This window comes from Giraffa tippelskirchi, chromosome 13 (assembly GCF_054371585.1).
Source record: "Giraffa tippelskirchi isolate mGirTip1 chromosome 13, T2T-mGirTip1v1.2.pri, whole genome shotgun sequence".
Taxonomy (NCBI): Eukaryota; Metazoa; Chordata; class Mammalia; order Artiodactyla; family Giraffidae; genus Giraffa; species Giraffa tippelskirchi.
Genome location: NC_137287.1, coordinates 59,649,304 through 59,666,273, shown reverse-complemented (window position 1 = coordinate 59,666,273; position 16,970 = coordinate 59,649,304).

The window sequence follows — 16,970 nt, the reverse complement described above, 5'->3', positions numbered from 1 at the left end:
CACAAGGAGAAGCCCGAGCACTGCAACTAGAGAGCAGCGCCCACTTGCCACAACTAGAGAAAGCCCTCTTGAAGCAATAAAGACCAAAAACAAATAAATAAGTAAAATTAAAAAAAAGTCACTGAGTATTTGTAGTGTGCATGGAACTATTCTACAGTGTAAGGCTACTCAGTCTGATTATATGAGACTCTTTTCTCCTTCCCAGTTAAATAAAAATTTTAATTTCTACCATTTGGGTAGCAGTACATAACTAGTTTCAATAATTTTAAAATTACTTAGACAGCATCCATCATCCCTGTTCACTTCTAATGTGATGCATTTATCTCACATTGAAATCCTATAAAATCTATGAGTTAAATAATACTACGAAGCAGATGGGGCTTCCCCGGCGGCTCAGTGGTAAAGAATCTCTTGCCAACACAGTAGACACAGGAGATGCAGGTTCCATCCCTCAGTCAGGAAGATCCCCTGCAGGAGGGCATGGCAACCCACTCCAGTATTCTTGCCTGGAGACTCCCATGGACAGAGGAGCCTGGCGAGCTACAGTCCATGGGATCACACAGAGTCAGACAGGACTGAAATGACTGAGCACACACACAGGAAGCAGATAAATCTTTATGAGATTAGTGGGACTCACATAAAACTTGACTATGTCCATATTATAAAATACCTTTCTTAGATATTACAGGGAAAAAACTCTATTGGTATTTGACCTATTTCAGAGTCTAGCAAATTATATATAGAGAGAGATCCTTTGATTTGTTTGACTTTTTCATAGTTTAAAATACAGAGAACACATTCTGTTTTTTAAGGTTTACACTAAATGGATAAACTTCATTGTTACTATATGTTGTAAAGAAATGAAGAAAAGTAAGAATTAATCAATTATCTATGAAATTTTTATGTGTTCCATCTGCGAAAAACTATATCAGTGATTAGAATTCCCTCTCAAATGGAGTTTATGTTTTTGCATTTTAATCTAAACATAGAAATTCTTCTAACTGGAATTTCTAGATGCTCTACAAATTTCCAAGGAATAAGTCCACAAATTTCCTGAGGTGGGGTAGTACAAATTTTACACAAACATAGCCTACATGCTTCTATGGTTTGATAGGATAAGGTCAATGCCCACTGATTGCCCAGGAAGGGGGTCCCCCCCACATCTGTGTGGCTATCATCATGATAACATGAAGACCCAGCCTTGTGACCACACATTCATCATTCTTTAGACAAATGAAGGAAGAAGAGAATGAAACAGAAAGTAAGGAATCTGGACTCTCAAAGTGGAAAGCTTCTAATTCTTTATCTTACTTATTATGAAGGTTTAAAGGTCGCTGTGAATTCCAAATTTCACCAAGGACACTGCTTCTCCCATGAACCACACTCCCACACACAGCCTAGAAATCCTCACAAAAGGAAACTTGTAAAAGATGATTACCAAGCACATATATGGAGACAATGTGTTCTTTGTGATCAATTAAAATGCAAGAATAGTCTGTAGTAGGATGTCTTACAAAGGAGCCCTTTCTTCTTAGTTCTTTAAAACAGGCAGATCTATCAAACTTATGATAATGCCTTGCCATGCTGATTTAATTGTCAATTACAAATTACTTAAGTGTACTTTAATGATCTATATAAAGCCTAATTTTTTTCTTAACCTCTAATAGCTATTAATGGTTGTTAAAGAAAATGAAACCACTTTACTGAAATGTAATGTGAGGGTCTATTAAGAATAAGTTTTCAAAATGATAAAATATTATCACAAAAGTGTGAACCTCAGTACATTTTAATATTCCTGAGCAGGTCTATTTTCACTCCACTGAAAGAATATTTCCTTCAAATTGCACACAATTACAGTTTAAACATCTTCACTTGTATGTAGAATAAATTCTACCTAATTCCCAGTCAAAATGCTTCTTTAGAAGTTGGGAAAGGAGTGGGGGGAGCATATTATCGTATTTCCTCCCAAAGTGGTAGAAGATTTGAAATACTGGTCATTAGGATAAATCTCAGTGAACTCATTCACACCCATGTCTCTGTTCATCTCTGTACTGGTCCCTATTTGCTTTTAAAATTATTAAAAGAATGCTTGACATCACATAAGAGAAGTGTTTTGTGCTTTATGTAAGGACAAATATTTGATCAACTCAAGATACAAATGTGCCTCACTTAGCATAAAAGATACATTTCTAAAAAGAAGTGCAATTCAAATTCCTATATTAAAATCATATTTTTTAGATTTTTAAAAATTGAAGTACAGTTGATTTACAGTGTTGTGTTTCTGCTGTACAGCAAAGTAAGTCACTTAAAAAAAATATATATATACATATATACACATTCTTTTTTGTATTCTTTTCTATTAGGGCTTATTGCAGGATATTGAATATAGGTCCCTGTGCTATACAGTAGGACCTTGTTTTTTATGAAATAATATTTTAAATATACTTACTAATTAAATTAAATTAAGTTTGTAGTGAACTCCTTTAAGAGAGAAGACTTGTTTTGTATCTGTAAGCCTGACTTTTCTGTATGGAATTTCTTTAAAGGGGGTCATACCTGTCTTGCTCTAAGGACTACCAAACATCACAACAGAAGACATCCTCAAAATGTACCTTTCCCTCTCCTCCAGGATAGCCACAGACAAAGAGCTATTAGGGATATGAAATTAAATATAATTAGAGTCAGAATAAGACCGTGTCAGGCTTATGTCCACATAACCTAAAGTAATTTAGAGACTTAACAATTATCCATTTAACTTGTAACTGTAGACAGTTAAATAAGCCAAACAGTCAAAGCAAAATAGCTATTTTAGACTCTTAATTATTCTATTTGGCCTCCTGCATTGAGCATATTAAAAAGCTATCAAAACTTTATTTAATTTTATATTTTATGATAGGATATGAAAAGTACCAGTAAGAAGACAGGTTTTAGATTAATTATGAATCAAATTCAGACTCGGTGACCATCTTTCTGTTTCCTTGAGCAAGTTTCTTATCTGGACCTATTTCCTCATCTGTAAATTGGGGATAATGAAAGCTGTAAAGATAAAATAATTGAACAAATGTTAAGAACCTATCGCATAATATACTCTATATAGGTGTTACTGTTTCTTACCACGATCTCTCCCACCCTGAGGTCTTAAAAAGAATCAAACTCCCATGAGCAAGTCTTCCATTCTCCACTTGAGTCCAGTAATTGAGCTCAGAGCTTACATGCAAACTCAAATGCTGGTTTTTAAAGCATAAAGGGCAAGATTCAAAAGTTACATTAAGACATATTTGTCTTCACGGCTTCCCTGGTGGTCCAGTGGCTAAGACTCCACACTCCTAATGCAGGGGCCCTGGGTTCTATACCTGTTTAGGGAATGAGATTCCACATGCCCCAACTAAGACTCTGCATGCCACAAGGAAGACCTAGCACAGCCAAAATGAATAAACAAATTAAATAACAAAATATTTAAAAACACACATCTTCAATAATACCTACCACAGCACAGGGTTTCTACAGCCATTCTGGAAAAATTGTAGATTGAATTAGCGACTCCAGTAGAAAAACCATGTGTCTGTTCTTTTGTTCTAAAGGCTAATTTCATTTTTCCTCAGTCCCTAATCCAGTCAGCCACATAAACCATTAGGTTAGAGAAGATGTGCCAATTTAGGTACAAGTTACCTACTGAATACCACCCCCAAACACCCTTTGTTTATTTTACTATGATGTGCGTATGTAATGCTGCATGGGAATGCATGATACTTAAGTAAAAAGTACATCAGTTAGATGTATCTCTAATTTTATTTAATAATTTCATTATGTACAAGTGGTCCATGGGTCTGAATATGCCTCCTGAAAAAATTGGAAGAAAAATAATTTAAAAGGGGTTTAAATCACTGAAAAAATTAATCCCTGAGCTAAAGTGAAAACTGAAAGTGAAAGTTGCTCAGTTATGTCCGACTCTTTGTGACCCCATGGACTATACAGTCCATGGAATTCTCCAGGCCAGAATACTGAAGTGGGTAGCCTTTCCCTTCTCCAGGGGATCTTCCCAACCCAGGGATCTAACCCAGGTCACCCGCATTGCAGGTGGATTCTTTACCAGCTGGGTCACAAGGGAAGCCTAAAAAGGCTGGAATGGGTAGCCTATCCCTTCTCCAGGGGATCTTCCTGACCCAAGAATCGAACTGGGGTCTACTGCATTGCAGGCAGATTCTTTACTTACTGAGCTATCAGGGAATCCCTGAGCTAAACTGCTGGGTTAAGATGCAGTCCTCAAGCCAGTAAGGGGTTAATAACCCCATCGATACAGCAAAACTGGAAGGGACTTCTTCAGCATATGACAACATGCCTTCTTACCATTTAAATGAATAAATCCAGAAGCACAGTAGTCCCATAAAATTTCAAACATGAAAATAAGCGAGGGAAGCTCTAGTGGACCAAGTGAAATGAAAGTCACTTCAAAACCAAACGCATTTTATGCATCTGTGTCTCTTATTCTGTCTCACATGTAGGGTTATCGAGGGAGAAGGTGAGGGTGGGACGTTCTGGGAGAATAGCATTGAAACATGTATATTATCATATGTGAAACAGAACACCATTCCATGTTCGATGCATGAGACAAAGGCTCAGGGCCGGGGCAATGGGATGACCCAGAGGGATGGGATGGGGAGGGAGGTGGGTGGGGGGTCCAGGAAGGGGAACACATGTAAACCCATGGCTGATTCATGTCAATGTATGGCAAAAACTATTACAATATTGTAAAGTAATTAGCCCCCAACTAAAATAAATAAATTTATAAAAACAAAAACAAACCAAACGCATTTTAGAAATTGAAGATTAGGGGTAGTTCCGAACAAAAATACGAAAAGTGGCAAGTGCTTGATAAATTAATTAGCTTTCAAGAAGTGGTGGGAAAATGTAATCCTTGAGTTGCCTGGATGAATATGCCTCAGGTCATAATATGAATCTGGTCTGGACACAGAACCGACTTCTTCCCTCCAGATCCAAGCTGAAACCACAGGGCAGTAAGAAGGCATTAAATAAGTTTTCTCATCCTCTGAGCTGATGGGAAGCTCTTGCCTGGCCCTTATTCCTTCTTGCTCTGGCCTCACCCCACTTCCTCCTGGACCTCTAGCCTGGCAGGGCTGGGTTCTGTCTTCCCATCTCTTCTCCAAAGGACCCACAAGCTGATTATCCTCAACTATGCCCCCAGGATGGCTAGGTTCATACATTTCTGTAGCAGCTAAAGACTCATTTCCCAAGTGAGTTTGAAGGCTGGTTTTCTTTTGTCGGTTTAGAAATATAACATCAGGCACATGCATGAGAAAGGAGGATTTTGGGTCACTGTAAGACCTCCTATACCTCCACCTATGATTTCTGTGTGACCCCAGGGGCCAGAGAATTTTGTTGGCCTAAATGCCAGGAAGTAGAGGAGGTCACCTACCAAGCAGTTAGGAGCAGAGGCTTAGAGACGTGACAGACCACAGAGTAAATTCTGAGTGGTCCCTCTAAATCTCAATTTTCTCAATTCTCAGATGAGAAGAGTATAATTTTACCTGCCTAATAGAAGTAAATGAGGAAATTCCTGAAAAAGACCTTGGCACAATGCCTGGCACATAGAACGTGCACAAAAACGTTAGCTATTCTTATCATTTCTATAACTCTCAGGGGGAAAGGGTTAGTGTAAAATATAATAAAATCATTGGTGTCCTAGAAAGGGGAGTAGCTCTGGCCAACACTGTTCAAAATACCTGCTTTTCAGTGAAAATAACGCCCGCATGAACAACGGACAACTTGGCACATAACTTTGCTATTTGTAAAACAGGTAGAGAAACCTGGGATTTAATAAATGCAGATGGTAACCTCTGAGGCACTCATGAACTGGTGCAAATTACTGTTGGTGCTGAGTCCAGTCTTGACTACATTAGACTATATGCATCCTACTTTTTCCAGCTATTGCTTTCCAGTGCTCTCAAAATGCAGCGTCAATAGAGGATTGCTAAGTGCAAGGTACAAGCAATAAATATTTTGACAGGTGGGTGAAATTTAGGAAGTTTATTCCCCGCTCAGCCTTCAAACAGATCCCATCGTTCCAACAGCCACAAAGACTACAGAGAAAAAAGACCTTTGAGAGGTATTTTATAGAAGTCTATATCATAAAGTGGAATCCCAGATGAGAAGAAGGGAATAAAACATGTGCAAAACATTCATTCATTCATTCAACAATACTTATTGGACATCTGATCTATATCAACTCTGAGAATCCGGTTGATGTGTCATGAGGGCCCTGGTGTACTGCTAACCCACAGCCATTGTGGACTAGTAGTTCAGGGTTTTTGTGACCATGTTTGTTGGACAAGATGAATGAGAGAGAGAGGAAGAGGCCTATGAGAGAGAGAACATGAGCCCTGAGAAGAGCAAGGGCAGATTTCTGAGTATATTGGCAGTTTTAAAGAACCATCCAGATGGCCAGCACAGCTGAGCAGAGGAAGTGAAGTGATAAGTACGAGAACGAGGCCACAAAGAATGTGGACTTCGAAGGAGACTCCAAATAGAGACACACCAGAGCGAAGGTCCAAGAAGGCCTTTGAAGATAGCATTCCTTGTAAAATAAGACGGATACTGTCTTGGGAGCAAAGGAAAAAAAGACACAGCTTCTTTTAAATGCACAGGCACATCTGTAAAGAAAAACAACTCAATGATTAGGAAGAGAAGCTCAAAAGTGCAACAAAGCAGAGTCACCAGCAGAGACACTGGAAAAGTAGAAAATAAAATGGAAACCGGGCTCGATGTGGTCCCGTGTGTCTATTTTTGCTTTTGTTGCCTGTGCTTTTGGTGTCACATCTGTGAAATCATTGCCAAGACTGATGTCATGAAGTTTTTCTCCTATGTTTTCTTCCAGGAGTCTTTCCATTTCAGGTCTCATGTTTAAGTCTGTAATCCATTTTGAGCTGGCTTTTGTGTGTGTAAGATAAAAGCCCCCAAACTTCTGCACAGCTAAGGACACAATCAACAGAGTGAAAAAGCAACCTACACAATAGAAGAAAATATTTGCAAACCCTGTATCTGATAAGGAGTTAGTTTCCAAAATTGACAAGGAATGCCTATGATTCAGTAGCGAAACAAAAACTAATAACTGGATTAACACATGGGCTAAAGAGTTGAATAGACATTTTTTCAAATAAGGCATAGAACAAATGGTCAACAGGTACGTGAAGAGATGCTCACCAGCACTAAACATCAGAGAAATGCAAATCAGAAAGTGGGATATCACCTCACACTTCCAAGGAAGCTACTATAAAAAAAAAAGATAACAAGTAATGGTAAGGATGTGGAGAAACTGGAATCCTGTATACTATAGCTGGGAATGAAAAAAGGCACAGTGTTTATTAAAAATAAGGGTTCCCAAAGAAATTAAAAATAGAACCACCATGTGATCCAACAAGGGCTTCCCTGGTGGCTCAGTGGTAAAGAATCTGCCTGCCAATGCAGAAGACATGGATTCGATCACTGTTTAGGGACGATCTCCTGGAGAAGGAAATGGCAACCCACTCCAATATCCTGGCCTGGGAAATCCCATGAACAGACAGACAAGCCAGGCAGGCTACAGTTTACAGAGTCACAAAGAGTCGGACATGACTTAACAACAGAACAACAACAGCAACAATGATCCAACAAGCCCACTTCTAGGTAGCCAAAAGAGCTGAAACCAGAATTGCAATGAAATATCCAGACTCTTATGTTCATGCATGCATGAGTGTAAATTGCTTCAGTCATATCCAACTCTTTGAAACCCTAGGGACTGTAGCCTGACAGGCTCCTCTGTCCATGGGATTCTCCAGGCAAAAATACTGGAGTGGGTTGCCATGCCCTTTTCCAGGGGATCTTCTGACCCAGGGATTGAATCTGTGTCTCTTACGTCTCCTACACTGGTAGGCATGTTCTTTACCATTAGTGCCATGTTCACTGCAGCATTATTCACAGCAGCCAAGATGTGGAAACAACCTAAATGTCCATTAATGGATGAATGGGGAAAGAAAATGTGTGTGTATACACACACACACACACACACATACCTACACAATGGAATACTATTCAGCCTAAAAAGAATCCTGCAACACATGACAACATGGATGAACCTTGAGGATGTTATGAAGTGAAATAAGCCAGTCACAGAAGGACAAGTCCTGTGTGATTGCACTTACAGATAGAAATGTCTAAAATAGTCAGACTCATGGAAGGAGAGAGCAGAATGGTGGTTGTCAGGGATTCAGGAGGACGAAATGGCGAGTTGCTCATGAAAGAGTAGAGTTTAGTCATGCAAGATGAATACCTAGAATTCTAAAGATCCGCTATGCAACACAGTGCCTACAGTTATCGATACTGCACATGCACTTAAAAATCTGTTAAGTGTAACCTGGACTGTTCCACTGCTTTATTGTTCTTTGACATTTAAAGCTATTACAAGTTTTCTCTCTCTTTCCTTGTACTCTTCTCCCTTTCCTCTGTTTTTAGCAACTTATCAGAAAAAAGTCAGATGTCTTTTTGTTGAATTATGAACTCAGGGTCCTGGTTTGCTGAATGCCTTCTTATTTATCACCTTTAGCTTTGCCTCTACAAGTGCTTTCCATGTTCTCCCTAAAAATACTGCCCTTTCACTTTCTCAAAACAACCATGCCATTGAAAAATAATCTCTTTTTATCAAAAAGGGACCAAAACATTTCTACTAAAATCTTTGCCATTACAGAATTTTTCTTTTTCTGTTTATTATTATTAATCCTCCACCCTCTCTCCCCTTACCCCCGACCCCCACCATTTCAGTAGTTTTACCAAATACGTTCTGATGTAGTTGTGCTTCTCCAGGAATCACAAAGTCTGATTTGCTCTTTAGCTGAGAACTTGGCAAATTGCATAGCTACAATCCCACCTGATTTCTATGATAATTGTTATTTACTATCATCGAAGATTATTTAAGCAATTCCCATGACTCTCCCCTAAAGTGCCTTCTTGGATTTACAATTTGCAGTTCGCTGATCAGTGACTCTCCAGGCCTCATCTTATCTGGACAGTTGGAAGACGCCTGCCCAGAGCCAAGAGTAGAGAATCACTGCAGCAAAACACGGGTGTGGAGGCGGGACCCCAAGTATGCTCTGTCTCGGTCTTTCCTTGCTCACAGGCAGCTGGGTTTCAGCCATTGTTTTTTTCTCCTGGAAAATAGTGGCCAAATCTCAGGCCAGAAAGTGGACAGGAAAAATTTTAAGGCAGAGAACTGGCTAGAACGTGCAAGTTGAAGGGCAGTTTCTAGGTGTGGAAAATAAGAAGCCTGGACTCCTGAATACGGGCTGCATGGTAATCAGGAGCTGTGTCCTGCCAAGCAGCCAAAATTGTTTTGTTCCTGATTTCTCAAAAGGCGTGAAATATGCTTACATAAGGGTCTCTTTGCTCATGAATATTTCTGTTAATTTTCTTCATATGCATCAGCAATACTGACATTGTTTGGACACTGGGTTTTTAATATTGCCCCTTTCTCTTTTCATAAGTCTTTTCCTCCTCCTTTCATATTCAGTGTCCAGGCTTAGGGCAACAGCCTCCAGCATCAGTTCAGCTCAGTTCAGTCGCTCAGTCGTGTCCGACTCTTTGTGACCCCATGAAGCACAGCACGCCAGGCTTCCCTGTCCATTACAAACTCCCAGAGCTTACCCAAACTCATGTCTATTTAGTCAGTGATGCCATCCAACCATCTTTTCCTCTCTCGTCCCCTTCTCCTCCTGCCCTCAATCTTTCCCAGCATCAGGGTCTTTTCTAATGAGTCTGCTCTTCACATCAGGTGGCCAAAGTATTGGAGTTTCAGCTTCAACATCAGTCCTTCCAATGAATACTCAAGACTGATTTCCTTTAGGATGGACTGGTTGGATCTCCTTGCAGTCCAAGGGACTCTCAAGAGTCTTCTCCAACACCACAGTTCAAAAGCATCAGTTCTTTGGCGCTCAGCTTTCTTTATAGTCCAACTCTCACATCCATGCATGACCACTGGAAAAACCATAGCTTTGACTAGATGGACCTTTGTTGGCAAAGTAACGACTCAGCTTTTTAATATGTTATTTAGGTTGGTCATAACTTTTCTTCCAAGGAGTAACCGTCTTTCAATTTCATGGCTGCAGTCACCATCTGCAGTGATTTTGGAGCCCAGAAAAATAGTCTGTCACTGTTTCCACTGTTTCCCCATGTATCTGCCATGAAGTGATGGGACTGGATGCCATGATCTTAGTTTTCTGAATATTGAGTTTTAAGCCAGCTTTTTCACTCTCCTCTTTCACTTTCATCAAGAGACTCTTTATTCTTCCCTTTCTGCCATAAGGATGGTGTCATCTGCATATGTGAGGTTATTGATATTTCTCCCGACAATCTGGATTCAAGTTTGTGTTTCACCCAACCCAGCATTTCTCATGATGTACTCTACATATAAGTTAAATAAGCAGGGTGACAATACACAAACTTGATGCACTCCTTTCCCGATCTGGAACCAGTCTGTTGTTCCATGTCCAGTTCTAACTGTTGCCTCCTGACCTGCATACAGATTTCTCAAGAGGCAGGTCAGGTGGTCTGGTATTCCCATCTCTAAGGATTTTGCACAGTTTGTTGTGATCCACACAGTGAAAGGCTTTGGCATAGTCAAGAAAGCAGAAATAGAAGTTTTTCTGGAACTCTCTTGCTTTTTCAATGATTCAACTGATGTTGGCAATTTGATCTCTGGTTCCTCTTGCTTTTCTAAATCCAGCTTGAACATCTGCAAGTTCATGGTTCACATACTGTTGAAGCCTGGCTTGGAGGATTTTAAGCATTATTTTACTAGCATGTGAGATAAGTGCAATTGTGTGGTAGTTTGAGCATTCTTTGGCATTGCCTTTCTTTGGGATTGGAATGAAAATTGACCTTTTGCAGTTCTGTGGCCACTGCTGAGTTTTCCAAATTTGCTGGCATAAAGCCTCCAGCATCACTGGTGGCTTTTGAATCTTGCCAATTTCTCCTGGCTCCCTCTTCCTAGACAATTGCTAGCTACGCCTCTCGTCTTCCCATTCACAAGCTACTATAATATTTGCAGTAGTTTTTTATTGCATTCTTGGCATATAGGACACAACTTTTGAGCTCGAATTCAATCATTTTGGATGCTGATTAAACTGTACTGCCAGTCACTCATCAACTTTATGTCTTAAAAATATACAAACCACCTCAGAGATCCATAAGGAAAATTACCAGGAATGCTTCAGTGCTTGCCTTCCTAATTTGCCACCAATTGAGGTCATCAATGGAGAAGGCAATGGCAACCCACTCCAGTACTTTTGCCTGGAAAATCCCATGGAGGGAGGAGCCTGGTAGGCTGAAGTCCATGGGATCGTGAAGAGTCAGACAGGACTGAGCGACTTCACTTTCACTTTTCACTTTCATGCATTGGAGAAGGAAACGGCAACCCACTCCAGTGTTCTTGCCTGGAGAATCCCAGGGACGGGGGAGCCTGGTGGGCTGCCATCTATGGGGTCGCACAGAGTGGAACACTACTGAAGTGACTTAGCAGCAGCAGCAGCAGCAGAGGTCATCAATTGGAGAAGGCAATGGCACCCCACTCCAGTACTCTTGCCTGGAAAATCCCATGGACGGAGGAGCCTGGTAGGCTGCAGTCCATGGGGTCTCGAAGAGTCGGACACAACTAAGCAACTTCACTTTCACTTTTCACTTTCATGCATTGGAGAAGGAAATGGCAACCCACTTCAGTGTTATTGCCTGGAGAATCCAGGGGCGGGGGAGCCTGGTGGGCTGCTGTCTACAGGGTTGCACAGAGTTGGACACGACTCAAGCGACTTAGCAGCAGCAGCAGCAGCAGCAGAGGTCATCAATAAAAACATAAATATAAACAAAAAAATCTTGAGCTAGACTACTTTTTTAACACAGCTTTCTAAAAAGAAGCCAATTGTGTCTGCTTACCATTTGATTGATACCCCCGCAAGATTAACATTATCAGAACTGCAAGAAGGTGGTAAAACGGTTAAACTATGACAGAGACTGACTTGGCAAAGCGTTAGGATCCTATTGGATATCCATTTTCTGAGTAACTCAACAATGGGGTCAAACTGAAAGCCTGGAAATGTTTCAAGAGCTATTCTTCTGTTTTGATTTTTGAGTTATATAATTTCAAGAGGAGTCAAGTATGGTGATTTCATAGGGACATTTTTTATAAATCTCTTATCAACCTCAAAAAAGTCTCATTTAATGTTAACCACTTTTCTTTGGGGAAAAAAATCCGGAAGAAAAACCACTTATACTTTCTTTGGTACAATCTACTTCCATGTAATAGCAAAACAGCAGCTGACATTTATTGAGCATTTACTGCAGAGGCACTGAGTTTAACTCTTTGTAGGCAAGATATTTATTCGTACAACACTTCCTGGAGATGTGGAGCTACTGATATCTCAGTTTTACAGAGGAAGACTCTGAGCCCTGATGAGTTAGATACCACATTCAAGGTCATACAGCTATGAGGCAGTGGGTGCAGTTCAAAGTGAACCCAGTCTAATTCCGGGGCACATGACAGTGAACTGTCAAGTAGGCAACAAGGTACCCGAATAAACTGAACAAATACAGTGTACAAAATTCTTCCACTACCCTTTTTAAAAACTGCAAAATTCCTCCCCCCTCCATAATTTCAGAAGAGAATGACATTCAGAATAAGGCTTTCTTTCCATTTTTGTGCTTCAGAGTATCCAAATTGACTCCCTCCTAATCTTTAAAATTTCTACATTTCACACCAGGAAAGACAGTCAGAGAAGGGAACGTTTTATTCCCAAGTGACATTCTGGGTTTAAATATCCTTTGCAACAGTTTTGTTTTGAAATATTTCAGTGGTTACATATGAACCAGCCAGATGTCAATGATGAGTCTACCATGTACAATATTCCCCAGAGACTAAAAATAGCCCTTGCCGATAAGAGTATTTGGAAATACCACACACGCCATTGGACCCGTCGCATCCCTAAGTGTCCGTGTCAGCGCGTTTGAAACAACGGATGTTCTAGGCTCTCACCGTTCCTTTCGAATAACAAAATAACTTGTGAAGAGCTGAGCTTCCCCTCACTTTTCCACAGCGGTTTCCAGAAGAATTGGCTCATTTCAACTTCCAAAAGGAGCACCAGACACTGTGCAGGTTCCAGACTCCACCTGCGGCTCCGTGCAGGTTTCTGCAGGTGTTTGCCCAGGATGCTGTCAAGAGTTGGTCCCAATCAGGGCAGTGCTCCTGACAGAAGGGGATTAACCAGGGGGAACTTTCTAGGGGCAGGAATACCTCTCCGAGACACAGGTAGGTAGGTGGGATCTGCGCTCAAAAACAACTCAGTGACGGGGACAGCAGAAAACACAATGGCTGAGCAGAGCAGACGGAAGGAAAGTTTCCTAGAAAATGCACAGCCAGTGACAAGAATTGACACGTACACGGCGGGGGTTCAGAGAGGGACCCAGGGTTGCATTTTGAATTCCCTCAAGAGAGGAGAGGGGACATTTCTAGAAGCCAGATCCTATAAGACAAGGGAAGATGACATTCAACATAAATGAACACGCAACTGGGGTTTGAATAGCAAGGTCAGCCATCGTGCTGATGATCACCAATTCCTTGTGTCTACAAGTGCTCTGCAATTTCCAAAGCCTCACTAAGGGCACTGTGTCATGTGATTGATTAGGAACTTGGGACTAGAAAGTGGAATCAGGTCTTGAACCTTGAAAAGGGAATAGAAGAAAAAGGGAACAGAATGGAAGGTAATTTCAAGTCTTCCTCCCCAAAATTAAAGGCATGGGAAAGGAAAGGGTAAAACAGTTTAAAGTAAAAAGAATCCCCAAGCCTGACACGAGACATCATGAAGATAAATGCAGACACAAGTTACTCTGTCTGCAGCATCATCTCACAATGCTGAGAAGCATCAGATAGTTCTAATGCTTCTCAGGCAGAAGACCTACATTCTAGACTTGGCTCAATCAGCGAGCAACTGGGAGCCTTTGGACATGTTATTTACCACCAGGAGCCCATGATTCTTTATCTACAAAACAGGAGTATGGGATCTGCTTTCTGCCACACACTCAAATGCATGTATGGTATCGCTTGGCATTTAGGAAGCATGCAAAAATGTTAGCTTAAAATGACATCAGATTCCTTTCAGGCAATCACCTATGAATGTTTCTCCACACAACAAATTCATGTCCAAGATCTCCATGAGTTAGATGTTCTTCCAACTCTACGCTGAGAAAAAAAAAAAATTTAAATTGAACGCTCAGTTTGTGGACCTGTCATTAGAGAACAAGTCTTCAAACTTCTGATCCCTGGATCTTTTCACTGGGGAAAATAAATCACTTGCATGATGTGTCCCATGTCACACAGTTAGAAAGGAGGTGAGAGACACCATCGTGCTTTATTACCTGTGAAAACTAAAAACTTCTGGCTTTCTTCCACCGTCTATCCACTGTTGATAACAAGTGACTATTACTCATTTTCAGATAAATATGTAAACAGAGTTCTGCCAATATGGAAAGATAAATCTTTCAGTCAGAGCACGGTAAAATCACCATCTGCTTTACCTTTATGGTAAAAACAGAAGTTTGACTCTATATAATGATCTGGAAACTAATTTCGGCTTTGGTTTATGAACACTTGACTAGGCAGGTCATGCTGTTCATTTACACTCAACTTAGTTATCATAGTTGAGAGGTGGGATCAGGGAAAACAGCAATTCAGCAAGCATTTCTTCTCCTTTCACTGACAGGAAATTGCTATACATAATCACATAGCCAGAGGGCAGAGCTTAGTACACTAAGCTTCAGGTTTGCTATGCCTAGGCTGCTTTAAGCCTCAAGTTCAAATCCCAGCGGAGACCATATGACTCTTCATCTCCTTGAGTTTGATCAATTACACTTCATAGATTTTTTATTATGTGAGAGACTCAAATAAGGCTTTATAACCCAAATCCAGTTTATCTTAGGGAGACTCTTAAACATCTTGGACTTTCTATTTATCTAAGTATTGAATTTCAGGCTTACTCTCTCTAATACCTTCCCAGCACTTAGGAAATTATGTGAAAACTTTTAATGAAGATGAGAATGTTTTAGTGGAGTCTTGAGTTATAATATTTATATAAGTGATCTACCAGTACTGGTGAAGGAAGGGGTGCAGAAAAAATGTAGTCAGGGAAAATAAAGATGAATTCAACATACGAAATGAGAGTAACCACCATTAGTAGCATGCTGTCATTTACCATAGTAAATGACTGCTATGTGCATGACACTTAATGTGAATGATCTCATTTAAGCCTCATGGCTCCTCTAGAAGGTATTTTTATCCCCAGTTGACAAAGAATTCTCAATGCCCTGTGCAAAGTCACATGAGCTGAAATAGGAGAGCTGGAATTTAGATACAGATGTGTCTGAGTCCAAGCCTGTGAAGTTCCATTTATCTAGCCTGCCATAGAATCACTGTGTGCCTCATTAGAAAATAAGAATGACATGCATGAAAGGTACCAGAAATGGAGTTGAAAAGTGAAAGCCCAAATCAGGAAGGCAGCCAGATCCGGGGACTCAAGAAGAAAACTTGGGTCAAATCGTCCTCATTTTATATCAAGATTGTCCTTAAAGAGCTGGTGGCGGATCTTCCCACTCATGCTGGGCCTCTTCCACATGGTGAGTAGGCAGGCTCACAGGCACGGTCTCCAGAAGAGCCCAGTGTGGGTGGGTGCCAGGATTTTAATACCCTTTCAAAATGTCACAGATAAAGTTCTTCCACCTAGTAGAATGACACTCTGCTGTGATGCATGGCCTGGGGGGCTGGGGCCCCAGAAGTCATATTCCCATCTGGGAGGATATTCTGTTGTCTTCTGCTTTGTCCAGCCAGCTCCCTAGGTTTCTGTATTCTTTGCTCTTGAAGAAACATTTCATCCTCTGTTTGACATTCCTGCTGGGAGTCTTGTAGTGCAGACTGAGTTGGGAGGAAGTTATGGGCAAGATCAGCTCCACTCCCATGCTTTCCAGCAAAGAGGAATCTCTGGGTGTCATTCACTAACACCGTTCACTAATAGTCAGGGCCAGAAACAGGGCAAAACTGAAGGGTGGAAGTGGAAATAATCACATCAATTGCAGACAAGTTGGGTTTGAATTGCCTGGATAGCATCAAGGTCAAAAAAGTATCTAGAAACATCCAAGTGGAGAAATAGGGTAGAAATTTGGATATGTGGGTCTAAAGTGGATGAGAGGTTCAGAACTGGAGACCTATATTGGGACTCATCAATATGTAGGCGGTACTTAAAACCACAGAGAGGACAAGCTCTCCATGGAGAGAATATTAGGAAAGAAAAGCAGTGGGTCCAAGCAGAATGCTAGGAAATACTGAAGTGGGGAGGGGAAGAAAGAGAGAATTGAGAGCCATAGAGGTTCCAGGAAGCAGAAGAGAACAGCAATGGTGGGTTCAAGCTTGACGGGCAGCATTTCCCAAACAGTATTCCTGGTATTTTAATAAGATGAGTTTTACAGATTAACACTTGCTTGCTAATTTGCAGTGCAAATCTTTAAAGAATATCATAGTATGTAAAGCTTTCTAAAATTATTTGACCATGGAACTCGTTTTATATAAAACCTATTCATATCCCCCAAGACTAACGTTTCCCAGAGCATACTTTGAGGAAACCTGGGGTGAGTTTCCCCAAACAAGAAATTGCCTGTGATATCAGTACCACAAGGAGATCTAGTGTACAAAAACTCAACAAGGGCTACATTTTGACGAACAGCAAGTCATCGATCACCTTTATGAGAGCAATTTTAGAGGGGCAGTAACAGTGGGACAAGACAGGATAAATAAGATATGAGGATGTAAAAAACACTGCATGTTGATGACTCTTTCAAGAGACTTGGGTTTCAAAGGAAAGACACACAGGATAGGACAACTTCAGGATGCCAGA